The sequence below is a fragment of the Macrobrachium rosenbergii genome, chromosome 42, assembly GCF_040412425.1.
Source record: "Macrobrachium rosenbergii isolate ZJJX-2024 chromosome 42, ASM4041242v1, whole genome shotgun sequence".
Lineage (NCBI taxonomy): Eukaryota > Metazoa > Arthropoda > Malacostraca > Decapoda > Palaemonidae > Macrobrachium > Macrobrachium rosenbergii.
The window spans coordinates 15,372,650-15,399,017 of NC_089782.1; the positions used below are offsets into that span (position 1 = coordinate 15,372,650).

Here is a 26,368-nt window from a genome sequence, read left to right on the forward strand (position 1 = left end):
CTGTTGTTGAGAAAGAACTAGCCGCAATAAGGTTTTGTGTTAAGGCTTTGAGTGTGTTTTTGTATGGGGTAAAGTTTATTGTGAGGACAGACCATAGCCCATTGATGTATATGATTAAGAAAAGGAGTGTGAATGCTAGAGTTGCAAGGACGATTGAGGATTTGAGTGAGTTTGATTTTGAGATAGAGTATATACGGGGGGCTGAGAATGTGATTGCAGATGCAATGTCGAGAATGTATGGTGAGGGGGTTAATACTGTGGAAAGTGACTGGGACCTGAACAAGGTGCCTGAGGGGTTGGTTGTAAGGGAAAGGTTTGTGGGGAGTGATCGGGTTTGGCAATGCTTGTTTTGGGGGTTAAAAGATTTGGAAAATAGGGGTTTGGTTAAAGGGGTACCTGAGAACGTGAATGAGTTACGGGCAAGGTTGGGGGTGTGCATGGAGGAGGAAGGGGTAGACAACAAGAGAATGTTGGTACAATTGTTTTTGGCGGTAGCAGATTTGTTTGGAATCAGAGTGGTTTTGCACTATGGGTGGAGCAGACCAGTTGAGTATAAAGGGGGGTTAAATGTGGGTAGTGAGCATGGGGTTTTGAATATTCAGTGTCAGGAAGATAGCTGTAATTGGTTGGTGGAGGAGGGGGGTGGCGGAAAGCATGAGGCTTTGGAGTGTGAAAGTAGGGGCTGGCCGAGGGTGAATATAGTGAAGATGATTGTGAAGATGATTGTGGCCAAATGAGTGTGGCAGTGAGAGTGTGCATGCATGACACGCAAGGGAAAATGGTAACATTTGTGGGGGTAAATGATGGTGAGTATTGTGGCTTGGTTGATACGGGGGCACAGGTTTCTTTGGTGAGTGAACTTGGGGGGTGTGATTGGAGAGTGAAAAAGCAGTCTGCAGGTGTGAGGATACATGGGTTAGGGCAAGGAAGTGTTTTGGTTTGGGAAGAAATACAATTAAAGATCAAGTTAGGGGGTTTAGAAATGGTTCATGATTTCATAATCATGGCAAAGGATGATATGCCAACTTGTTTTTTGTTGGGGGTAGATTTTCTGAGAGTGCATGATGTGAGTGTAGATGTAGGGAAGGGGTTCTTAGGAAGGGGTTCTTAGGAAGGGGGCAGAGAAATAATTAGGATGCAGGAGGTGATGTGGTTGTGGAATTTCGTCGGAATGATTGATATTGCTGGGGTGAGAATGATTGTTGAGTGAGGAAGAGGTTGAGCAAATGCAGGATCAGAGTGTGGGGGTCAGTATGTTACGGCGTGTATATTGTGGGGTGAGAGGGAGGATTGGCCCCTGAGTTGGATGCATACAGGAGGGTTGCTGGATGGTTTGTGGTGTGTAGGAATGTGGTGTACTTTTTGCATCAGGAGGGTTGTGTAATGAAGGGGTGTATATACGGTGTTTTCCTTGATGCAGCCGTATGTGTCTGTTGGTACATGATCGTTTTGGGCATTTAGGAAAGAATAAGTTGTGGGGTGTATGAGAGAGATTGTATGTGCCTGGGTTGAGCAAGATTTGTGCAGATGTAGCTGTCACGTGTGAAGATTGTCAGAGAGGAAATATCAGAGTGTGCAAGCAAATCCGCCAGTCTTACGACTGCAGATGAAAGAATTGTTTGAGATGGTTGTGATTGATTGTGTGTCATTACCACGGACTGCAAGAGGGCATGTGGGAATGATTGTGATGGTGGATCACATGAGTAAGTTTGTATATGTGGTCCCCATCAAGGATAAAAGGAGTGAAACTGTTGCGTGAATGGTAGGGCAAGTAATATTGCCGATGTGTGTATGTAGGCCTGTGAGAATGTTGAGTGACAATGGGCCTGAGTTTGTGGGGTGGCAGTTTGAGGAAATGTTGAGGCAGTGGGGTATTGTGCATGTGTATGCCACTCTGTATATGCCGAGTGCAAATGGTTTGGCTGAGAGAACTGTGAGAACGATGACAGAGATTTTGCAATGATGAGTAAATGTGATGACGATTGGGATGTACATGTTGGACGTGCAGTGTGGGTGTATAACTCCACGTTGCATAAGAGCTTGGGTATGTCTCCTTCGAAATATGTGTTAAATTTTGAGAGGGTGGTTAGACCAAGGTTGGGGTTAATGGAGGATGACCGTGGGTTGTGGAAGAGGGCGAGTGAAAGATTTGAAAGTTTTGGGGTTGGAGATAGAGTATTGAGAGAGGTGATTGAGAGAGGGAGAATGAATGTAAGTAAGATGAGAGAGAAATTTGATGGGCCATATAAGATTTTGGAGGTGGGGCCAAGTGGATTGAGTTACGTTTTAGGATGGAAGTGTGAATGAGATTAGGGCACATCATAGCCAGTTGCGTAGATGGAGAGAGGTGCCGCAATATGTTCGGGAGAATGCAATGAGTGATTGGTTGAGGACGAATAAATGCGAGCCGAGTTTCGGTGAGCAAATGGGTCTGGAGGACCGCCAGTTGGTGTTGGTTGAGTATGGAAGAAGCGTAAGTTGTGTGATAAGGGTGTGCTTGCAGGGGTGAGAATGATTGATAGGGCATGCAATACTGAGGATAGCATGAATGATACATACAGTGTGTGTGGGTTTGAGTTGACTGGGGTGAGTGAAATTTCGGTGGGAAAGGAACCTACTAGTAGGCTGGTGATTGGTAGTATGGATGAGTCTTTGCGAGAGCTGGACAGAACTATGAATGAGTTGAATGGGTTAGTGGCAGAATTTGGAGAGATATTTGGGGCAGAATTGGAGGGTGTGGATGAAGTGGTGGGTGAGATAGGTCAGGATAGTGATGAGGAGGATAGTGTGCATCTGGAATGGGGTGGACTGGAGGGGTTGAATGAAAATGGTGCTGAGAAGGGAGTAGAGACAGAGAGAATGCATGAGGGCCCTCGAACAAGATCCAGGGGGCCTGTTCCGGAGCATCCGTGGGTCCTGCCTAAGGCTATATAAAATCTGGGTAGTGTGTGTGTGTGAGAAGACGTCGTCAAATGTAGTGGGGGAGTAATATGGAGGAATGAGGTTATTGCATTTGGATTTCGACGTCTTGAGAGAGAGAGAGAGAGAGAGAGAGAGAGAGAGAGAGAGAGAGAGAGAACGAACAACGTAGTGCGTAATTGTTGAATGATGTCGTTAGAGAGTGTGGTTTTCTTTTTTTTTTTTTATGGTCCGTGAGGTTTCGTGTTTCGTTGTTTTGGGAGTCAGAACTGTGTGTTTTTTCGGATGATCGTGGCGGGAGTCTTGACAGAGATATTGTGCTGCAAGGACGGTTTTTCCGGTAGTTGATCGGAGTTTTAGTTGCAGGTTTTTGGTTCAGTTTGTGTGATCTGGTATTTGGAGGCTTTGTGGTTGGAGTGTTTGTACTTGGGCGTGTTTTTGGGTTTTGTGCTGTGTTGGTTGCGTGATCGGTGTCGTGTGATAGCCTGGTTGTTTTTTTTTCTTCTGCTGTGGTCCGAGTGAGTTGAGTTTGAGTCTTCGTGGTTGAGTCTTTTTGAGTCTTGTTTTGGGTCGTGTTTGTGTACTGGTTGGGTTGTTGTTTTCTTGGTTGTGGACTGTTGTTGTGTGGCGAGTGTTGGCGTTATCGGCGGTTGTGGTGACTCCGTGACCTCCTTCTGCTTGGCAAAACTTCCCTTCCGGAATTCGTAGGCCTAGCCTAGTACGAGGTGAGTGTATGTGTTGTTTTTTTGTTAGTGTGAGTGTGTGGTTGTGAAATCCTGCCACAACTTCATTGGGAGGAAACACTCCTCAGGCAGGTAATATTAAAAGTGTTTTGAAGGATTCTGGCCATACCCTCTCCTCAGAGAATGATGCTGCTGATGGAAATGGTGCTCCCCCTAGCCGGGCCTCATCCCCAGCAGCAGCCTCACCCTCTAGCTTATCTGAGTCTGATGTTCCAAGTACAAAGAAGAGATCTTCCTTGAAAAAAATTACGAAAGATTTGGCCAACATTGAACATGCATGGTAGTCCATCTTTTGCAGTGTTCCTGGACAACCTGGATGAGGAGGAGCTCTCTCCTGCTTCTCCTGTGTCTGCTATAGTGCTTCCTTTTGTTGATTCCTGTAGCCCTGTCTCAATTTCCCTTCAGTGTTGAAGACAGCAAGAATTTGGAGCAGAAAGGGAAGAAACACTCTCTGCATTCTTCCTTGTCATTGACTTCCTCTTTGTTGCTGAGTTCATCTTCCTTCTCCTTTTCCACAGCTCTCTTCCTCCATGTGGGAGGAAGAAGAGGTCTAAGGCCTCATGCAAGAAGTTCCAGCAGACTTTGAACATGCACTCATCCTCCATGGGGGAGTAGTAGGGGCTCTTGTTTACAAGCACATGAACATTAAGCCTCTGGCAAGGTAGGTGCTTCCGAACCTACCTCCTTAGACAAGACGATTGCATTTGTCTCGTCCAAACATGGGATCAGCATCTAGGCTAGTGTACCTCTTTGAGTTGTACAGGATACAGGTAACTACCATTGCATCCAGTCTTAGTTTACTCTCTTAAGAGTTTACTTTCTTAAGATATGTCTGTCAACCCTCCCTTTTTAACAAAGGGGGAGTGAGGGAGCTCATTATGAATCCATTCTTGATGTTAACCATAATTAGCTGCCTTCCGACTTGACCTCCTCTTAAGGGGGATTGAATTGTTTCTAAATATTTTCCTTATCTGAGTGCCTTCCTTATAGTAGTGGTTCACTCATGGCCAGGGCCCTGCAGTTCTGGCAAGCCTTTTGCCAGACTGAGTAGGAGGTTGCAGGAGTCCTGATATCCCCTGCTTGTATGCACAACCAGGGGCATGGAACATGTGGGTGGTTTCGGTTTAAGTTAGCAGGCTGAGGTGATGTCCCACTTAAGGAGTGAGTCTTTCTTTCTTTAAATCATCAGCTGAAAACCCTTATGGACTATAAATCCAAGAGGGCTCCGAAGGGAAATCTGCTTACAGAAAGAGACAAGTTAAAGGAAAAAGGTGATAAATAAATACTGCATGAATTCAGGAGGTATCAGCAGAAAGTAGAAAGTCTGCTTAAAAGGCAATTGGTCCATATTTCTGTAGCAAATTTGTTTGTTTTAAATTTGTATTTTTCCTAGGTATGCAAATCAGAACATTTCATAGCTTAACCCACCTTAACCATCCTGCTTTGTCTTTGCAACCCAAGGAGAAAAATGTGAATGGCGACATTAGGTGAGGGGGGCAGGAGACTTCCCCACTTACCTGTATAATCACCAATTAATGACCTTCTTACCAAGATCAATGACTATTCCGGAATGAGGCGAGGAATACTCCTTTAATAAAAGACCTAGGTTTGTATACCTAGGAAAAATACAAATTACTTTTAAAAATTTGTTTGGTCAAAATGTTTTCATGTATATTATTAAAATGTGGTGTTACAAAAATATTATTAAAATACAAGTATAAAGGAAAAGTCATAAAACTGATAAATAAATTATTATAATATACAAAACAGAATATGAGATTTTCACCATCTTCAGATGCAACAGACTTACCATTTAATGTAACATCAACAGGGACATGGTAATTAGATCACTCTTTATAATCAGGCTCATATTATATTGTTTTTTATTTGGTGTTCTTTAGAGACTTGTAGAAAGTGGGATTTGTGTCAGGCTCATTTCTCTGCACCATTCATCCTTTCAGAAACAGCAGCAGCTTCTGCTCCCCTGGCAGTGACTTCAGGCTGCAGAAAATTCAGGAAAACATTTTCTTGGCTTTCATCAAGGTAGAAGACTCAGATTTTGTAAAACTTTGAGTATGGAAGGAGCACATTTAATGCCATTTTGTCAACATTTGTGTTCTAAAAAAATTTACAAAATTCAGCTTCTGCAGCAAATGGTCACTTTGCTAGATAATGGGGCACAACAAAAGATGGAGAAGGATGTCACAAATGTCACAGGTAGCTCTCATGTAAGCTCAATTGCTTTTTATCATAAAGAAATGGACGAGAAAGGCAACCAAAGATTTATTTTAACAATTTATCAAAACCTTGTTTCTCTAACTTTAAAGCCTTGAATAAGGTTGCTAAGGCACACCTTAAAATTGATTTGTAGGGTTTTGGACCAACCCTAGACATACTGTGCTCAAGCAAATGGCATTGAGATAGTATTTCTCATCTCTCACTAAAAAGTAATTCAGTAACCCTTAAACGCCTACTGGACGTATCATACATCGACTAAAATTGTCTGTTGGGTGCCAAGTGGACGTACCGTACGTCGACTACAAAAAATTTCAACCTTCGGTCAACTTTGACTCAACAGAAATGGTCGAAAAACGCAATTGTAAGCTAAAACTCTTACATTCTAGTAATATTCAATCATGTACCTTCATTTTGCAACAAATTGGAAGTCTCTAGCACAATATTTCGATTTATGGTGAATTTTTGAAAAAAATTTTTTCTTACGCCACATTAACTTGGGATGAAAATTTCAGAAATTCTTTTGTCATTTTGTCGTAATTTTTGCACTGTTCTATATTAGCCGTTACATAAAGTTTTATATATGAAAATGTGTGCAATTTCATTTAAAATACAGCAAAATACAACCCATGGTTGTAGCTTTTATCAATTTGGAAATATTTTCATATAAACCACGATAACTGCCAAAATTTCAACCTTCGGTCAACTTTGACTCAAACCGAAATGGTAAAAAAACGCAATTGTAAGCTAAAACTCTTACATTCTAGTAATATTCAATCATTTACCTTCATTTTGCAACCAATTGGAAGTCTCTAGCACAATATTTCGATTTATGGTGAATTTTTGAAAAAACTTTTTTCCTTACGTCCACGCCAGAAATTCTTTCACACGTTGTCATAATGTTTGCACCGTTTTATATTAGTCGTTACATAAAGTTTTATATATGGAAATGTGCGCAATTTCATGTAGAATACAACAGAAAATAACTCATGGTTGTAGCTTTTATCAGTTTTGAAATATTTTCATATAAATCACGATAACTGCCAAAATTTCAACCTTCGGTCAACTTTAACTCGACCAAAATGGTAAAAAAACGCAATTATAAGCTAAAACTCTTACATTCTAGTAATATTCAATCATGTACCTTCATTTTGCAACAAACTGGAAGTCTCTAGTACAATATTTCGATTTATGGTGAATTTCTGAAAAAAAAACTTTTCCTTACATCTGCACGCGGTAACTCGGCGAACATCTCAGAAATTCTTTCGTCACGTTGTCGTAATTGTTTGCATCGTTTACATTAGTCGTTACATAAACTTTTATATATGAAAATGTGCGCAATTTCATGTAGAATACAACAGAAAATAACTCATGGTTGTAGCTTTTATCACTTTTGAAATATTTTCACATAAATCATGATAACTGCCAAAATTTCAACCTTCGGTCAACTTTAACTCGACCGAAATGGTCAAAAAACGCAATTGTAAGCTAAAACTCTTACATTCTAATAATATTCAATCGTTTAACTTCATTTTGCAATAAATTGGAAGTCTCTAGCACAATATTTCGATTTATGGTGAATTTTTAAAAAACATTTTCCTTATGTCTCTGCGCTGGTAACTCTGCGAACATCTCAGAAATTCTTTCGTCACGTTGTCGTAATATTTGCACCGTTTTATATTAGTCGTTACATAAAGTTTTATATATGAAAATGTGCGCAATTTCATGTACAATACAACAGAAAATAACTCATGGTTGTAGCTTTTATCAGTTTTGAAATATTTTCATATAAATCACGATAAATAGAAAAATTCGACTTTTGGTCAATTTTAACTCGACCGAAATGGTCGAAAACTGCAATTGTAAGCTAAAACATTTACAGTCTAGTAATATTCAATCAATTATCTTCATTTTTAAACAAACGGAAGTCTCTAGCACAATATTTTTATTTATGGTGAATTTTGAAAAAACATTTTTTTACGTCCACGGTTTACTTAATTCATGCATCATTTTGTGATAATATTTTCTCTGTGTTGCTTTGATCGTTTTACAATTTGTTATATACCAAAATCATCGCAATTTAGTGTACAATACAAAGAAAAACAAAATAACCCGTTAGCTTTAACTGTTTTGCTCACAGGATTTGTATAAAATTATATATGAAAATGATATTTTTATGATAAAATAAAGTTTTGTACATACTTACCCGGCAGATATATACTTAGCTATAGTCTCCGACGTTCCGACAGAAATTCAAATTTCATGCACACGACAGGTAGGTCAGGTGATCTACCATTCCCGCCGCTGGGTGGCGGGAATAGGAACCATTCCGTTTTCAATCAGATTTTCTCTTCCACCTGTCTCCTGAGGGGAGGCTGGGCGGGCCATTAATCGTATATATCTGCCGGGTAAGTATGTACAAAACTTTATTTTATCATAAAAATATCATTTTTGTACATGAAACTTACCCGTCAGATATATACTTAGCTGATTGGCACCCTTGGAGGAGGGCAAGAGACAGCTAAGAACTAAAAAACGGGAAAACAACATATGTTGTAGGAATAAACAAAAACCATGGTTCTTACCTGATTGGGCAGAAGACTTCATGGATACTGTCTATGAGTCTGCATGCCTCAAGAGCTTCAGCGAGGAAGTGACCTAAGACTGACAGCCCTTCTGGATCATATCAATGGGGATAAAACCCACTTACATGACAGAGCCTGTTATGGATCATGTCAAAGGGGATTAACCCACTTACAAGACAGAGCCCTCTACCTGAATCATATCAATGGGGGCTATCCTCTTACATGACAGAGCTAGGTAATAAAAATACAAGGAGCTAACAACCAAAACCGACCACCTGACCAAGCCTAACCTTGTTAGTAATATGAGATGAAAAAGAGAGAGAGACCTGCAACACTCTTTTTCAACCAACCATAAAAACACAACAAACAATTAAAAATAACAAACTAAATTAAATAGGATTAGCTTCAGCTCCTTGACCCAGCACCGAATCATGGATACGTAAGCTCCTAGAGAGAAGCACTTCTCATATGTCACACGAACATCTCTCAAATAATGAGAAGCAAACACTGAGTTACATCTCCAGTATGTAGAGTCCACAATAGACTGGAGGGACCAAGACTTGTGAAAAGCTAGAGAAGTAGCTATTGCTCTCACCTCATGAGCATTAACTCTTAGGAGCTGAAAATGTTCTTCTTTACATGAAAGATGAGCCTCTTTGATAATATCCTTAATGAAGAAAGCCTGGGCATTCTTGAAATTGCTCTTGAAGGATCCTTGACAGAACACCAAAGACTTTCAGTGTTGCCTCTGAGCTGTTTCTTTCTCTCAAATAATGTTTAAGGCTTCTTACTGGACAGAGTGTGTGTTCCAGCTCCTGTCCTGAAAGATCGGAGAGTCCTTTGACCTCAAAACTCCTAGGCCAAGGTTTTGAAGGGTTCTCATTCTTTGCTAAGAAGAGAGGCTGAAAGGAGCAGATTGCAGAGTCCTTCTTAAAGCCTACAGAACCTTCTAAGGCTTGTAATTCGCTCACTCTTTTGGCAGAAGCAAGAGCAAAGAAACAGCGATTTTCTGGTCAAATCCCTGAACGAGGCAGATCGAGGAGGCTCAAACTTGCTTTGACATCAAAAACTTTAGGACCACGTCCAAATTCCAGCTGGGAGGTCTAGGGGACTTATTTTTTGAAGTTTCAAAAGACCTTATAAGGTCGTGAAGGTCTTTATTATCCGAGATGTTCAGACCTCTGTGTCTAAAGACTGAAGACAGCATGCTCCTATACCCCTTTATGGTGGAAACAGCCAGGTTACATTGCTCCCTTAGGTAGAGAAGGAAATCAGCAATCTCCATTACAGAGGTACTGGAAGAGGAAATTTTCTTAGATCGGCACCATCTCCGAAAGACTTCCCACTTCGACTGGTAGAGGCAAGGTAGAAGATCTTCTAGCTCTGGCGATAGCCTTAGCAGCCTTGTGCGAAAATCCCTTCGCTCTAACCAGTCCTTCGACAGTCTGAAGGCAGTTAGGTTTAGAGCGGGGAAGATTCTTGTGAAATCTGTCGAAGTGGGGCTGTTTGAGAAGATCGCTCCTGAGAGGGAGCGACCTGGAAAATCTATCATCCATTCCAGTACCTCTGTGAACCAGTCTCTGGATGGCCAAAAGGGAGCGATCAGGGTGAGCTTGGTGCCCTCTGACGAACTGAACTTCCTGATTACCTCCCCATTATCTTGAATGGGGGAAAAGCGTAGCCGTCTAGACCGTTCCAATCTAGGAGAAGGCCGTCTATAGCTACTGCTCTGGGGTCCGAGATTGGGGAGCAGTAGTTCTCCAACCTCTTGTTCCAATGGGTTGCAAGAGGTCTATATGAGGTCTCCCCACAGGAACCATAGCCTTTCGCAAACCTCCTGATGAAGGGACCACTCCGTGGGAAGAACTTGATCTTTTCTGCTGAGCAGATCCGCCCTCACATTCCTTTCTCCCTGAACAAATCTGGTGAGGAGAACGATGTTTCTCTCCCCGCCCACAACAGAAGGTTCCTTGCTGCAATGTACAGGAGAAGGAATGTGTCCTCCTGCTTCCTGATATAAGCCAGGGCTGTGGTGTTGTCGGAGTTGACTAGAACTACTGATCCCTTGACCAGAAGTTCGAATCTGGAAAGAGCTAGGTGAATGGCTACCAGCTCTTTCATATTGATGTGCCAGGCCTTCTGATCCGTGTCCCAGGTGCCTGACACTTCTTCCGAGCCTAGTGTCGCCTCCCCCAGCCCGACTCCGACGCGTCTGAGAACAACACTAGGCGAGGGCTCAGTAACGTAGAGGAATTCCTAGACCCAGCTTCTTTGGGTCTAACCACCAACGGAGTTGTTCCTTTACCAGAGATGATATTTGGAAGGAATCCGACAAGTCTTGGGACTTCCGATCCCAAGATTCTTTCAGGAAGAACTGAAGAGGTCTGAGGTGAAGCCTTCCCAGAGAAACGAACTGTTCCAGCGAGAAATGGTCCCAGCAGACTCATCCATTCCTGGAACAACTGTCTTTCTCCAGAAAGTCTGTCACCTTTTGAAGGCAGCGTTCCCTTCTTTCCAGGAGGGAAACGCTCGAAAACCCCGAGAATCCATCCGAATCCCCAGGTAGACAATTTCCTGCTGAGGAATCATCTGAGACTTCTCGAGGTTCACAAGAAGTCCTAGAGATTGGACCAGGTTTAAAGTCCGAAAAGGTCCTCCAGACAACGGTTCTTTGAACTGGACCGAATTAGCCAATCGTCGAGATACAAGGAAATCCTCACTCCCTCCAAGTGCAACCAATGAGCCACATTCCTGAGAATGGTCGTGAAAACTTGGGGAGCTGTGGAGAGTCCGAAGCAAAGAGCCCCTGAACTGAAAGGTTCTGCCGTCTACCATGAACCTTAGGAACTTCCTGGAGGAGGGATGGATGGGGACGTGGAAGTAAGCATCCTGAAGGTCCAGGGACACCATCCAATCTCCTTGACGAAGAGACGACAGAACTGAAGACGTCGTCTCCATAGAGAACTTCTTCTTTACGACGAAAGCGTTCAGGGAGCTCACGTCCAGACCGGTCTCCACCCGCCCGAGGATTTTGGAACAAGAAAAAGACGGTTGTAAAATCCGGGGAGTGAAGATCTTGCACCGGTTCTATTGCAGACTTTTCTAGCATTTGATCGACGGCTAGAAGAAGGGCTTGCCTCCGCACAGGATCCTTGTATCTCGCCGATAACTCCTCGGGAGTTGTAGTCAAGGGAGGTTTCGAAAAGAAGGGAATGAGGTACCCCTTCCTCAAAACAGAGAGGGACCATTCGTCCGCTCCCTTTGTGCCCAGGCTTCGGCGAACTTGAGAAGTCTGGCACCTACTGGAGTCTGGAGGACTTGATCTTCACTTGGACTTCCTGGAAGGAGTCCTGAAGGCCTGGATCTTCTCTCAGGTCTTTTGCCTCCTAATAGACCTGGATGAACGAAAGGGCTCCTGAAAGGGGGCTTCTCCTTCTTAGTAATAGGCGCAGCAGGTCTCAACCTCTTCGACGATTGAGCTAGAAGGTCTTGAGAAGCCTTCTCCGACAAGGAACGAGAGACTTCCTTTACAGTTTCTTGTGGGAAAAGATGGCTAGAAAGAGGAGCGTACAAGAGGGAAGACCTCTGGGAAGGAGAGACCGATTTAGAGAGGAAAGCGCTGAAGACTGACCTCTTCTTAAGAAGGCCAGTGCCGAACAGGGAAGCGATCTCCATCGAACCGTCCTTAACAGCTTTGTCCAGGCAAGACAACACACTGCTGAGGTCCTCCATACTAACTGAATCCTCTTGAAGACTTCTCTTGGCTAAGGCCCCAAGAGACCAGTCCATGAAGTTGAACACTTCCAGCACGCTAAAAAGGCCCTTGAGGAAATGGTCCAGTTCACACAGTCCCCAAGAAGCCTTGGCCGAATTAAGGGAGAGTCTTCTGGACGAATCCACCAGCGAAGAAAAATCTGAGCCAGCAGAAGAGGGAGAGCTAACCCCATAGGCTCCCTAGTCTCGTACCACATTCCTGCTCTTCCCGAAAGCCTAGAGGGAGGCAAAGAGAAGACAGTCTTGCCTGCATCCTTCTTTGAGGAGAGCCACTCTCCGAAACCTTTAAGAGCTTTTCTCATGGAGATCGTAGGGCGATTTTCACAAGAGAGGAAGATTTGAAGCCTTGGTGCTGTCCCAGCATAGAACCAGGGGAAGGAGGAGAAGCAGGCTTGAGGGAATCTCCATACTCCTGGACTAGTAGAGCTGTCAACCTCTTGTAATCAGAGATTGTGATGTCCTTAGGAGAATCGTCCTCCGATAACGCCTCCAGGCCAGAAGGAGGAGGAGAACGTCTAGAAGTAGCAGGGCATTTAACAGAAGAAGAGCGCCTAGAAGGAGAAGAGCCTATGTCCACTGGAGAACGATGATCCGGAGAGAAGCGCCTCGAGGCTGACTGGCGCCTGACCGAGAGAGGAGCCCTTGCTGGGAGAGGGCGCCTAACAGACGAAAGGGAGGCTGGAGAGGAACTTCCGAGGCGAACGAGCAGGGCGCCTGACTGAGGAGAAAGTATCTCCAACAGGAGAAGACCGACGAAGCGATGGCGCGAGCGCCTGGGTGAGAGGCGCTATTCGAGACGAAGAGCGCCGAGGAGAGAGGCGCCACCAGGAGAGAGGCCTACCAGGAGGCGCCTACCAGGCGGCGAGCGCTTATCGGGAGAGGAGCGCCTACCAGGAGAAGAGCGCCTATCAGGAGAAGAGCGCCTGCTACAAGGAGAGGGCGCCTGGGCGGAGAGGAGCGCCTGCAAGGAGAGGAGCCCTACCAGGAGAGGAGAGCCTGGAAGGAGAGGAGCGCCTGCTGCTGGAGGGGCGCTTAACAGGAGAAGATGCGCTTCCTAGAGGACGACTTGCTGGGAGAAGAGAGTCTCTTGAGGACTTAATCGGAAGAGAGGCATCCTTCCGACGAGAGGAGCTCTTTGATAAAGAGCCAGCAAGAGCAGCAACTGAGCCTGGAGGCCTACCAGGATCTGCTTGGTGGACTCCTGAACACCAGAAGAAGAGGAGGAAGATCTACGAGTTCTCTTCTTGAAACAGGAGAGCCTTCAGGGCGCTCAGGGCTAGAGTCCAAGCGTCTCCTCTAGGAGCCTTCCAAGTCCTCTTCAAAGGACGCGATTCCTCAGCCGAACTCCAACCACGTTTAGGAGAAAGAAGCAGAAGAAGAGAAACACTTCTTTAAAGATCCCTTTTCTGCGGCGATCTAAGGCAGCCTGGGACGCGTCAACAGGCGCTGCCGAAGGGACGCCCTGACCGTTGGGAGCGCTCTTCATCCCCCTTGCGGCTGTCGACATTCCTCCTCCACTGGGTCTGGGAGTTTGGAAGAGGTCTAGGCCTAGGAGCGATGCGGAGCCGGTCAGACGCCCCCTCCACTACACTGGGGACACTGCACAAATCACTATCACTTCTCACTTTCTTTTCCTCCATAGCTCGCATCTGCAACTGCATCTTGCGGATCGTAGCCTTCATAGCAGCCATCTCCGACGACGAATCCACAGGTTCGATGAAGGGTGAAGGAGCTGAAACAACTGGAGTGACAGGAGAATCTGGAAGAGTGTTAGGTTCTAAATCTACCTCCTGGAAGAGACCTACTAGCGCTTCTAGAAGAAGCCTTCCTAACTCTGTCCTTCTCAAACTTGCGTGCATAAAGAGTTTAACGCCTTCCATTCCAGTTCAGTGAGATTCTCACATTCAACACACGTATTCTCAAAAGAGCATTCATTCTCCTACACCTAGAACATACAGAATGAGGATCTACCAAGCTTTCAAGTCTCACCTTACAATCAGACCTCACACACACGAAACACAATGCAACACTCTGATCAGACATTCTATAAGAAAATACCAAAGCCGAAATCAAAAACAGTCCACAAAAGCGTATGCCAAGCCAAAGATCCAATACGTCACCAAAGGTCAGTCCAAAATAATCCTCAGCAAGCGAAAAATGAAAATCCAAGCAGAAGGAACCAACAACAGATGTTGCCGGAACCAGCGACAGAGAAAATCTGACTTGAAAACGGGAATGGTTCCTATTCCCGCCACCCAGCGGCGGGAATGGTAGATCACCTGACCTACCTGTCGCGTGTGCCGCGAAATTTGAATTTCTGTCGGGAACGTCGGAGACTATAGCTAAGTATATATCTGACGGTAAGTTTCATGTACAAAAATTTTTTTGCTGTCATATATTTTCAATATTTATATATGATAATGATATTTTTTTAATTTCTGATGGTTGCATACTAAACTTCAGGCAATGACAAAAAAAAAAGGAGCCAAAAATGAACTCTTAATCTTGAAAACTGAGCGTGCTGTGATTTTTTGAAAAAAACTTTTTTTCCGCTTCGGCGCTAACTCACCGAACGCCGCCGGCATACGGGAGACGTTTTAGTAAATAGAGGCTCGGCGTTTAAGGGGTAACATTTAGTTCAATTTTTTATGTTTACTTACCGTCAAAACAGAGTATACTGTAATCCCTTGATTATCAGAAGTAATAGAGCTGAGGCCCTGTCAGATAATGGCGAAATCCAGATAAGAGCAAGTAAAAAATCTATGGGTGTTCAAGGGTAACTCAGTACCCATCCTCACCTAATCTTGTCAATACTGCATAACCATAAATACTAAATGTGCTTATAAATAACAACCATCACACTTTAAACTGAAATAAAATATACTACATATATACACTTAAAAAAATGCAATCTCTCTCTCGCTTTTTCTCTCTCTTACCTGTGTTTACCCACAGCCTACCATGCTTTTATCACCATTAATGTTTTTTATACAGCAACTTTCTTATCAGTTGTTACCATATTGCATTACCATACACGAGTTACAAAATGTGGACTGTATGTGTAAACTATTGGCATAGGCTGGATGTTACAATTACAGCATCCATTTGCATAAGTCAAATAGGCTATTACAAATATATTTAAGATAAAGGTATTGGTAATGAAACTGATGCTGTATCATACGTACTGAATCCATTTATACTGTATTATTATCTGTTATATCATCATCGTAATATGAAAAACTGATCATCCGCCATATGCATTGAAGTAAGCTAGGGTAATGTTTACGTTCTCAGAATCATGTGATTGAGCCTACTACCAAAATAATTAGGAGAATCATTTGTTCCTACACAAATACAAACCTGAAGGTCTTCACATAGGATTTAGTTTGTGAACATGAGCTAGAACAGCCGTTTGACTTTCAAACAAGGTTGTTAGCTACCGACAGTAGGGGGGGAAGCCCTGCCCACTCATTGGTCTGCATTCCACTTTGCTTTCGGCTGCCATCATGTACAGATGTCTTCTGTGCTCTCTTCCCGACTGCTGTTTGCTTTCTTCCTTTGTTTTTGCATGAAATGTATGTTGCCTGTATTATTTGCTTTTGATTTTATCATGCAAACTCCTAATTTACAACTAACTGTGAAGAGGAAACCTGTAAACCTTAGGTGCTGCCCAGGGAGGGATGGTCCTTACAATTAGTTCCTCTCCTTTTAGGTCGACCCACATGCCACAGGAGTGATTGCAACCAATCTAGCCCTTGTTCCAAGTGCCAGGTCTGGCCATCTGAACAGTGGGGGAAGTTTGATGTGAAAAAGAAGAGGGAGAAGGAGGCTCCTGTTGTGTCACTGGAGTGCAATAATCTGCCGGTGACACCGAAGATTCTCACTAGTTCCTTCTTGCCCCTAGCTAAACCCCCACCTGCTGTTACCATTTCCAAGGAAGTGGTTTCCCTTTCACCGACTCCTGCTGCTTTGTCAGTAGAGAGCCACTAACTGGGGGGGACGGGGGGAGGGCGCACCACTACAGCTCTAGCGACACAGCATATCCATTCAGTGATATGCTTACAGATGTTACCCTCTACATCATCTTCTCTTGGTGATGTCCTCCTCCACACCCTGCTGTCAAAGGCCAGCCTCGGCAAGAAGAAAGAGTCTGAGAAGAGAGTAGGAAGTCGTTGTCATTGCCTTTGTCTTCAAGCGCTGTCACCTCTCCCCTCCTTCTCCCATAGCTAGCAAGCAGAGGAAGTAGAAGGTTGCCTCACCCATCTGCAAGGAGTCCCATGGGGCTTCTAGGGGTCAGTCTTTCCCCACAGAGAAGGCTACTGGGTCTCTCGCTAGCAGTACCCTGAGTACTGCTGCTCCCATTGCCAGGCGCAAGGGATCAACTGCTGACCAGGGTTGTACGGAACCCTGGCGCACCAGTACCAGACCTGGGAGCACACCTTCCTAGGCTGGTATGGGTCCCGGGTCCATGGACCCGGGTCCCCGCTGCCAGCACGGCCCAGCGTGAGTAAGTGACTAGACAGCAGGCAGGAGCTTATTCACCCCCTTCCACTCTCCGAAGAGAACAGTGCAGGGGTCCCAGGACACTGACACCAGCCTACAAATCAGATCACCTGGGCAAGGCAAGAGGAGGTTCCCCACCCAGTCATCTTCTCCATTAGAAGCTTTGGCTTCTAAGAAGACATGCCATGTTTGCGGGACAGCCCCCTTCACATTTGCATGACCAGGACCGCTCTCTCTGACCCTGCAGATGTTGTCACCACAGGTTGATGACTGACCCTGCCCTCGCTCACCTGCCAGGACTTCGGCCTCCAGCAGGCTAAGCAAGGGTGCTTGGGATCTCTCACCTGTTCCCTCCACCTCCTCGGGGGTTTCCCCAGGAGCTGGGAGCTGGACAGACCTAGGTTTTGGGACTGGGACCATTCATGTTTCCATCCTAGCCCTCCCATGGAAGCATAATTCGGGATTGGTCCTTGGTCCCTGACTGGTCATGTGCTCGAGTGGTCGAAAAACCACCATGGGGCTCTGGCAAGCGCGTCTCTCCTGTGGAGGGAGTGACTCAGGAAGAGTGTGACCTGGGGGGACTTGAGGGTCCTATGCCCCAGAGTTCGGACACCCCTGAGTCACAGAGGCATTTTGTTGAGATTGTGTGTCTGATATGGCAGTACAGGCAGTCCCCGGTTATCAGTGGGGTTCCGTTCCCAACGGCGTGATGATAAATGAAAATCGGCAACAGTAGCACTGATCCCCGGTTAGCGGCGCTGATAACCAGTGATCAGCGCCGCCGATAAGAGGCGATCGGCGCCGATAACCGGTTATCAGTTACGAAAATCTGGTTATCGTCGTCGCTAGACAAGCGCCATAAAACCGGATTACTGGTAACCAAGACAGCCGATAACCAGGGACTGCCTGTACAGCAATCTCAAGGAAGAGACCTTGGCTTTTCCTGTGGACAGTTCTTCTGCCATTGAGTCCTTTTGGGGACCCCAGAAGGAACCCAGAGTCTCAATAGTCTTGCCTTGGTTAAGGCTTGCTGAGGTGGTTTTGGATCAGGTGATTATTATTATTAAAATAGTTTGACCAGACACTGAGCTGACCATCAGCTCTCATAGGACTGCCGGCTGGCCCGAAGGATTTGGACCAGGTGAATTCCCGTGTGTCTGGGCAGGAGAATTCACGTAGGTCTAGCCAATCAAGCGAGACATTTCCACAGGCTTGGTTATTGGCGATCCGGTTTTTCAGTGCTGATACTTGCTAACAGAGGCACCAATAACCGAAAATCGCCAATTTCCAGTTATCGGTGATTTTCACTTACTGTCACGCTGTTGGAACGAAACTCTCCTCGCTGATAACTGGGGACTGCCTGTACTACGTTCCCTTAGAGAGGCCTTTGCCAACCAAACAAGTTGACCTGGACCTGACCCGTCTGTGTCCCAGTCTGTTGCTGGATCGCCTCTCAGAAGGAGGAGTCTCTTTCTCACAGTTGGAGGGAGCAGCAATGGAGTAGACTGCCATGGCAGCATTCCAAACAGTCTCCTGGACTGATCTTTGGTCTGTAGCTGTGGCCAAGATCGCATCCCCCAATTAGGGTTCCGAAGAAGATGCTATGCTTAGGAGACTGATGTTATCTGGAGGTAGGGCCATCACCTACCTAGCCCATCAGACAGCTAAACCGTGGGTGAACCTGGTGCTCAAGAAGTGAGTCACAGTTTTCTCTTAGGTCTCCAGGTTCATTGGGTCAGAATTGGCATTGGCATTCTGCAGTGGACTGGTACTACTGGGTTCCACTCCCCTTTTTCGCTAGAGGAGAGCTGGAGGCTGCGGTGGACAGGCTCTGTGTCGAGAGCAGTGACATGCTGGTCCACCAGGCAGTGGCCAAGACCTCCGGGTCTTTGCGAGCACCTCACCTTCAGTGCCAATTCATGCACTGACATTTTGCATTGCTCCTCGGAGTGCACCGGCACCACAGTGCTACCCAACCAAAGCAACCTCTTATAAGCCACTGCACGCACTGCAGCTCAACCTTTGGGGCAGGCTGGCCCTTCCTCTTTAGGTCGGAGGAAGCTCCCTCGTAAGAGCACCCAGTGCTAAGAAGGGGGGCAAGGGTAAGAAGAAGGGCGGAGAACGCTAGGGGTGGTGTTCCTCCTGCTTGCTGCTGATAGTGGGAGGGTGCCTGTTGAACCATTGGGCAACATGGCAGCGATATGGAGTGGAGACCTGGGTAGTGGATGTCTTTCGGGTAGGATATCTAGTACCCTTTGAGTCTCCACCATCCCTCATCAAAGATCCAGTCCACCTCCAGACTTAAGTTCTTGGCTTACAGAAAGACCTCACCCGTTGAGAAGAAGTGAATGTGACGTTCAAGAAAGGTGCTGTGGAAGTCGTGAAAGATTGGTCTCCAGGGTTTTACAGCCATCTGTTTCTCACAGAGAAGGTGACAGGCAGCTAGAGACTAGTCTCCCCCATACTGGTTTGTTTGCCAGACCCGGTTCAAGATGGAAAGGTACAGTCAGTACTCAGTTCTATCAGAGAGGGCAACTTGATGATTTTGGTGGTCTTGAAGGAGGAGTATTTTCAAATATACATCCCTCAGTCTTCCCGCAAGTACCTATGCTTTACCCTCTGTTGGACAGTGTTCCAGTTCAGGGCACTTTGTTTTGGGCTCACAACTGCTCCCCAAGTGTTCATTCGAGTCTCAGCTTGGGCCCACTCACAAGGGATATGTCTTTTGAAGTACCTGGGCAATTGAGTAGTCCTGGAGAGCTCTTTGTTGCAGTCGTTCCAGGACAGAGATTGACTTCTCGACTTTTGTCACGACTTTTGGGAGTATTGATCAATTTCGAGGGGTCTGATTTCACACACAACAGAGAGTAAAGTGTCTGAGCATGCTGACAGGTACGGCAGCAGCAAGAGTCTTCCCCTCAGACTTGCGTATCAGCAGGTTCAGAGAGGCAGCACAGATGTTCCTGTCTTGGCAAGAACAACCTGCTCAATAGTGGCAGGTCATTCTAGATCAAATATTGTCTTTGGAAAAGCTGGTCCCTCATGGGCAGCTTCACCTTTGCTTCCTTCAGTGGAAAAGGAAGGAGTTTTGGTCTTCGGCAAGGGATCCTGTTCCTTCCCAATTCCTCTTTTGGAGGAAGTAAGGAAAACCTTAGCTTGGTCGCTAGATGACACGAACCTCTTAATGGGAGTACCGTTAGGCACTTCTCCTGAGATGCTTCTATTTGTGGATGCATCAATCAAGGGATGGGGCGTACACCTGGAGGAGTTGCTGGTTTCAGGTGTGTGGGACTGGAACGACAGACACCTCCACATCAATGCCCTGGAACTTATGGTGGCTTTTTTAGCTCAACAAGAATTTCAGGAGTGAGTGAAGGGGCACTCTGTGGTGGTGATGAGCGACAGCATTACGGGAGTGGCATATGTCAACAAGCAGGGAGGGCTAGTTTCCTGTCAGCTTCATGTGTTCACGGTGCAGGTACACGAATGGGCAGTAGCGCACTTGATAAAGCTGTCAGCCAGGTACATTCTGGAGATCATGAATGTAGTGGGGGACAAGCTCAATCGCCAGGGTTAGGTGACAAGGACGGATTGTCCTTACACCAAGACATAGCAGAAAGGTTGTTCAATCTTTGGGACCTCCCAGTGTTAGATCTGTTTGCATCCCAGGACAAGAGGAAGTTGCTGGTGTTTTGCTCAATTGTACTAGACCCATGGGCGGCAGTGGAGGACGCCTTCCAGCACCCATGGGACAATCTGGAGGCCTATGCTTTCCCTCCATTTTGTCTGATTTGATGGGTGATCAACAGGGTCACAATCACCCCAAATCTTAGGATGACCTTGGTGGCTCTTAGGTGGCCACATGCTGAGTGGTATCCAGACCTGCCAGCTCTACTTTCCAAGGTACCGAGAGAGATTCCCCCATGGCACAACCTGCTGTGCCATCCACATGTAGAGAGGTATCACCAGGCAGTGGAAAGGTTGGCACTTAGACTATCAAGCATCTCTTGTGAGTGAGAGGCTTTTCTCGCTGCACAGCGACAGAGATGTCTGGATACCTTTGGAAGTCCTCAGCGGCTGTGCACCAAGGGAAATGGGCCGTCTTCTATGGTTGATGTCGTCAATGTGGTATCTCTAGTTGGAGCTACTCTTCAACAAATAGCAGATTTCTCATTTTTCTTTGTTGGGAGAAGCTTCTCTCAGTATTGGCCATGAAGGGTTATAGAGCTGCCCTTGCGCAAGTCCTTTGGTTGAAGGGGGTAGAACTCTCATCTTCGTGGGAGATCTCCATGCTTTTGAGAATCTTTGAACAGTCTTGTCCACGAGGGAACTTGGGCCTCCTGAGTGGGAGTGTAACTTTTGTCTTAAGGAGCCCGACTTGTGCACCATATGAACCTTTACGAGAGTCATCAGACAGGGATCAGACCTTTAAGAGTTTTCTTGCTTGCCCTGGCATCAGCGAAGAGGGTAGGCGAGCTTCATGGCCTTTCCTTTGATGTTAAGCACTCAACAAGTTACACTTGAGTTTGTCCTGGAATTTGTAGTGAAGACGACTCAGAATCCATCAGTCCCTGATGTCAGATTCGCGTTCTTTTTCGATCCCCTTTGCAGGTGGTGATCGAGACGAGATGCTACTTCGTCTAGTTAGGGTGCTGCAGTGCTACTTTTTCTAGTTGGGGTGCTGCAGTACTACAGTACCTTAAGAGGACTTGGTATCTCAGGCCTCAGTGCAAAACCTCTTCATTAGTACGACTTGACCAAGAAAGAGGTGTCCAAGAACACGATCTCTCTCTGGCTTCGTGAGGTGATCAAGAGGTAGAAGCAAGTACAATCCAGGCAAGAGCTCACATGGTCAGGGGCATTGTCCTGTCCTTCCCATTCTGGAAGAACCTGTTGTTTCTACAGGTATTATGAGTGAGTTTTCTTCAGGAGAGGGAGCAGCTCAGCCCTCTAGGGATCCTTTAGGTCCTTTGGGATCTGCTCCTACAGAACCGCCTCAGGCTGAGTTGGAACAACATTTTCAGTTTATTTCACTTGTTTTTTAGTGTAACAATCTTGTTAAGGTGACTACTTTTACAGTGCCTGTGATCTTGACTTTGGAGCAGGTTTTAGGCTTGACTCCAAAGGCGAGACCATCACTCAGGTTGCTGTGGTCATTGATATCTTGTACAGTGGATGTTCTGTAAGAGGTGAATGCCCAGATCTGCAGGTTTGGGAGTTCTGCTGACTGACACCTCCCCCTTGAGATACTTTCAATGCTGTAAAATCCAGCAATTTGGAATTTGTAGCGATGGCGTTGGTGGATGCAGTCTCTTGGTTAAACCAGTGGATGGTTGCCCTCACTGACATAGACATTACAGCCCTTCTGACTTCAGTTAATAGAGCTACAGTCAGGAGATTGATAATAGCAGGTGATAGGGCTGTCACCTCCTCACACACCAAGTAACCAACCAATGGAGAAACCTGGTCCTGCAAAATAGTTTGTTGCTGGATTCACCTCACTACTTTCCCCCATGAAAGGTATATGTAGCAATTGAGCTTCATCAGGATTCTTAGGACTCCATCACCCATGCAGACTGTTAAACCACCTCAAGGAATGAAGGCATCTTCCACAACTGGTATGCAGATGCAGCCCCAGCTTCAGAAGCCCGAACAGGGCCAGCAGTCATCTTCCTCTGCTGAGAAGGACAGGGAGCCTTCCCAAACCTTCCTTCCCCACTTCTCTGGTCAGTCAAAGCAAGGTGGGAGAGGAAAGAAGTGAGGTGGTTGCTGAGAGCAGTGATCCCCTCCTCCAGTGCCACAAGTTAGGGGTTGTCTGTTTTGCTGTTGGGAAATGAGGCAACAACGAGGAGTGGAGCCATGGGTTCTGTCAGTCCTTCGGGATGGGTACAGGCTCCCATTCAAGAACCTTCGCCCTTCCCTCTCCATGACACTGATCCTTTTCCAGTCTTACTGTCTGGATCTGTGGAAATTGCAAGCCTTGTTGGCAGAGGTGGAAATGATGGTAGAGAAAGGTGCCGTCAAAGTTGTAGATCGCCTACCTGTGGGGTATTACACCCACCTCTTCCTGGTAGAGAAGGTTTCTCAGGGTTTTCTGGTTGCCATATCACTGAAACCCTTCCCTGTGGGGTTGTCTGGACAGCTTCAGGGAGGTAGTGGTATAGTTTCTGAAGCAGCAGGAACAACCTGCTCAGTGGTGGTAAGAAGTCCTGGTCCATGTAGCGCCGTAGGAGAAGCTCTTTTCACACAGGTGGGACCACTTGTGGTCTCTTCAGTGGCAGCTGAAGCAGAATTGGTCTTCCAGTTGAGATCCTCCTACCCAACCCATGCCTCTGAGTCAGGTAGTGAGGGAAGACCTCACTTGGTGGCTGGATGATGGAAACCTTTTAAGCAGAATACCGATGAGAGCTGCTCCTCCAGAGATACTTCTGTTCTCAGGCACATCAGTGAGGGGTTGAAGTACACACCTGAGAGGAGAGTTCATTTCACTCGTGGACACATGACTATCTACAACGTCTTGGAAATGCAAGCTGCCTGGCTAGCATTTCAGCATTCAAGAACAGTTTGCAGGGACGCTTGGTGGTGGTGAGGAACGACAACATGATTGTAGTTGTTATGTCAGCAAATAGGGGTACTGTGTCCTGGACCCTGTGCCCGTTAGCACTGCAGATGCATGCATGGGTGGCTCTCCCAGATGTTGAGTTTAGGACCAGTTGCATTCCAGGCACATGGAATATTCTGGCAGATAAGGAAAGCTGCCAGGGCCAGGTAGTGGGACAGTGTGTTCTCTATGGGGTTCCTTCCCAGTCAGTTTGCTTGTGGCCAGAATAAACAGGAAGCTTCCTGTCTTCTGTCCCCCAGTTCCAGACCCATGGGTAACGATGGAGATATGTGTTTCAACATCCCTCAGACAGTCTTGATGCACACGCATTTCCACTGTTCAGTGTCAGGTTAGTACCCTGATGTCCCTTCTTGGCCACTTGCCAAATGGTATCTGGATCTGATGGCACTCGTTTTCATGGGTGGAGGTTATCCAGTATCCGTGAGAGAGAGAGGCTTTTCTTACAGGGCAGTTAAAGAAATGTCTGGGTAACTATGTTGTTCTTCAGCAAATGTGTTTAAAGGAAAATGGCCATCTTCTGTGCTTGGTGTTGTAGAAGGGGCAGCTGTCCAGTCGTAGTATATCTTCAGTGGATTGGAGATTTCCTCATCTTTCTTTGCTGAGACAAGAACCTCTCAGTTTCCATGGTAAAGGGCTGTTGCTTAGCCTTATCCAAGGTTTTTCAAGTAAGGCACCTGACCTCCCCACCTCCATGGAGTTATTCTGCTTTATATGAAACTTTGAGCAGTCTTGCCCACCTTGGGAGCTCCAGCCCCCAGAGTGGGACATTTCACTGATGGTACAGAGCTTTATGGGCCCTTTACAAACTGCAGTCTTGTTTTTCAGACAGAGACTTAACACTGGAGACTGTCTTTCTCTTAGCTGTAGCTTTGGCAAAGAGAGTGAGGGAACTGCATGGTTTGTCTGATCTTGGTCAGCACTTGGAAGTGTGAAGATCTCTCTCGTTCTCTTTCATCCCCAGTTTGTAGTGAAAACTCAGAACCCTTCTGTTCCTGATGAGATGTTTGAGAGTTCCTTCAACTCCTTCTCTCCAAGACTTGGAGACCCAGAAGAGATGCTGTTGTGCCTAGTCCATTCCTGTAAGTCTGGGTACCTCTGTTGTTCTTCAGTGAAAGTGTATCAAGGAGAGTGGGCCATCTGTGCTTGTGTCACAGAAGGGGTTGCTCTCCGGTTGGAATATCTCTCCAGCAGATTGCAGATTTTCTCATCTTTCTTCTCTATCACAAGCACTTCTCATTTTCACTGGTAAAGGGCTATCACTTAGCCTTATCCCAGGTTTTTAAACTGAAGGCATTGGATCCCTCCACCTTGGTGGAGTTATCCCTCCTTATGATAAACTTTAAGAAGTGTTGCCACCCTGGGAGCTCCAGTCCCCAGACTGGGACATTTCATTGGGGTTACAGAGCCTTATAGGGCAGAGTGGACGAACTGCATGGTTTGTCTTATCTTGTTGGGCACTCGAAGGGGTGGGGATCTCTCTTGTTCTCTCTCATCCTGATCAAGACCCTTCTGTTCGTGATGAGAAGTTTAAGAGTTTCTCGATTCATTCTTTCCATGAGTTGCTGTTGTGCCTGTCTGAAAAGGAACCCCTGAGGCCAGAGTGTAGGAGACTATTCATTAGCACAGGTCAGTGCAAGGAGGTTTCTTGGAATACACATTCTTTCTGGCTTCATGAGTGTATTAAGGAGGCCTATGATTCCTTCCTGCAGAAGTCTGGCCTCTCTTCCCACTTGTGAGCACATGAAGTTAGTGCTGCGGGGCAGTCTCTCACCTTTCAGAAGAACTTTCCAGTTTTTTTGTTCAGAGGTCTGGCATCTGGCATAGTCAAGAGTACCTTTATCTCATTCTGCTTGAAGTATGTTGCCCACAAGTACCTGGACACTTTCTCTTTTGGACCAGTGGTGGCTGCTCAACAAGCTGTGTAATTACCAGGTACCATCTGGGTACCCGCATCTCATCCAGGTACTTCAGCTTGATACATTCTTGTATGAAGAATAATGGAGAGTAAAAGGTTTTTCCTTCTTTTCCTTTCCCCTTCATAAGTGTGTCCAGGCTGATGTACACGCTGGAACCAAATCAGATTAAGGTAAGTATATGATGTGCCTGGTCTACATTGCTTAGAAAGCATCACCCTCTGTCTTTCCTTCTTTAACAAGGGGGAGGAAGGGTAAGGTAGAACTTTTCTCTGAACCCACTATTTATGAATACAGTAGCTAGAAAAAGCTGCCTGCCACCTTGCCAACACTTATGGGAGTTGCATATAAGTTATACTCACCTAAACCCCTGGGTCTGTCCTAGGGTATAAAAAAATTAATTTTACCATGCACAGTTTTGATATTTATTACTGTACTTTAGCCAGATTGCATTTTTATACAGATTTGTTGAATTTATCATGAAGGCTTATTGGTTTAAGTTTTTAATAGCAGTAGAATAATGCAAGAGTTGAATGACGTTAATTATAAAATGTTTGTTTCTTGGACTATATTCTCTTCTGTTGCAGATGGTTCCCAGAACAATTCTCAAGAAACATACTACTACAAAATCACATATATCAAGAAGGATCCCAACTTTGGAAGTATGAATATTTGAGTGTACAGTATTTATGTCCATCCATAATATGCTTCCAGAGCACTGGAATCTCACACTATACAGTAATATAAATGTTACTAGTAATAAAAATATCAGTTGATAATTAATCTTTACATACCCTCTGATGCATATCTAAAGTATTGCTTGACTGTGCAGAAATGGCAACAAAACCAGAAACTAAAGATATTACCACATTTGCCAATGAAATGTTAGTGAGAATTCAATATCTGATGAAAATGATATCCTAATAATAAAGTTTCTTTTACTAATGTAATGAAAAGTGAGACAAATTTAGAATCTGATAGAGGCTACTAACATCACTGCCTGGAATCAGGAAATTTGTTTCAAAGTAGGGTTATATATCAAGAGGTGCTACCAAAGGGAAAAATAGCAAAAAA

At 45.5% G+C, this 26,368-nt stretch overlaps 1 long non-coding RNA gene across 1 annotated transcript; it reads left to right on the forward strand.

Annotated features, from left to right (window-relative positions):
- Window positions 1-5,711: 5,711 nt before the first annotated feature.
- LOC136827974 (uncharacterized) lies at window positions 5,712-26,073 on the forward strand. Its single transcript, XR_010849858.1, has 2 exons — window positions 5,712-5,890; window positions 25,882-26,073. It is a non-coding gene; the product is annotated as an uncharacterized lncRNA (long non-coding RNA).
- Window positions 26,074-26,368: the final 295 nt, after the last annotated feature.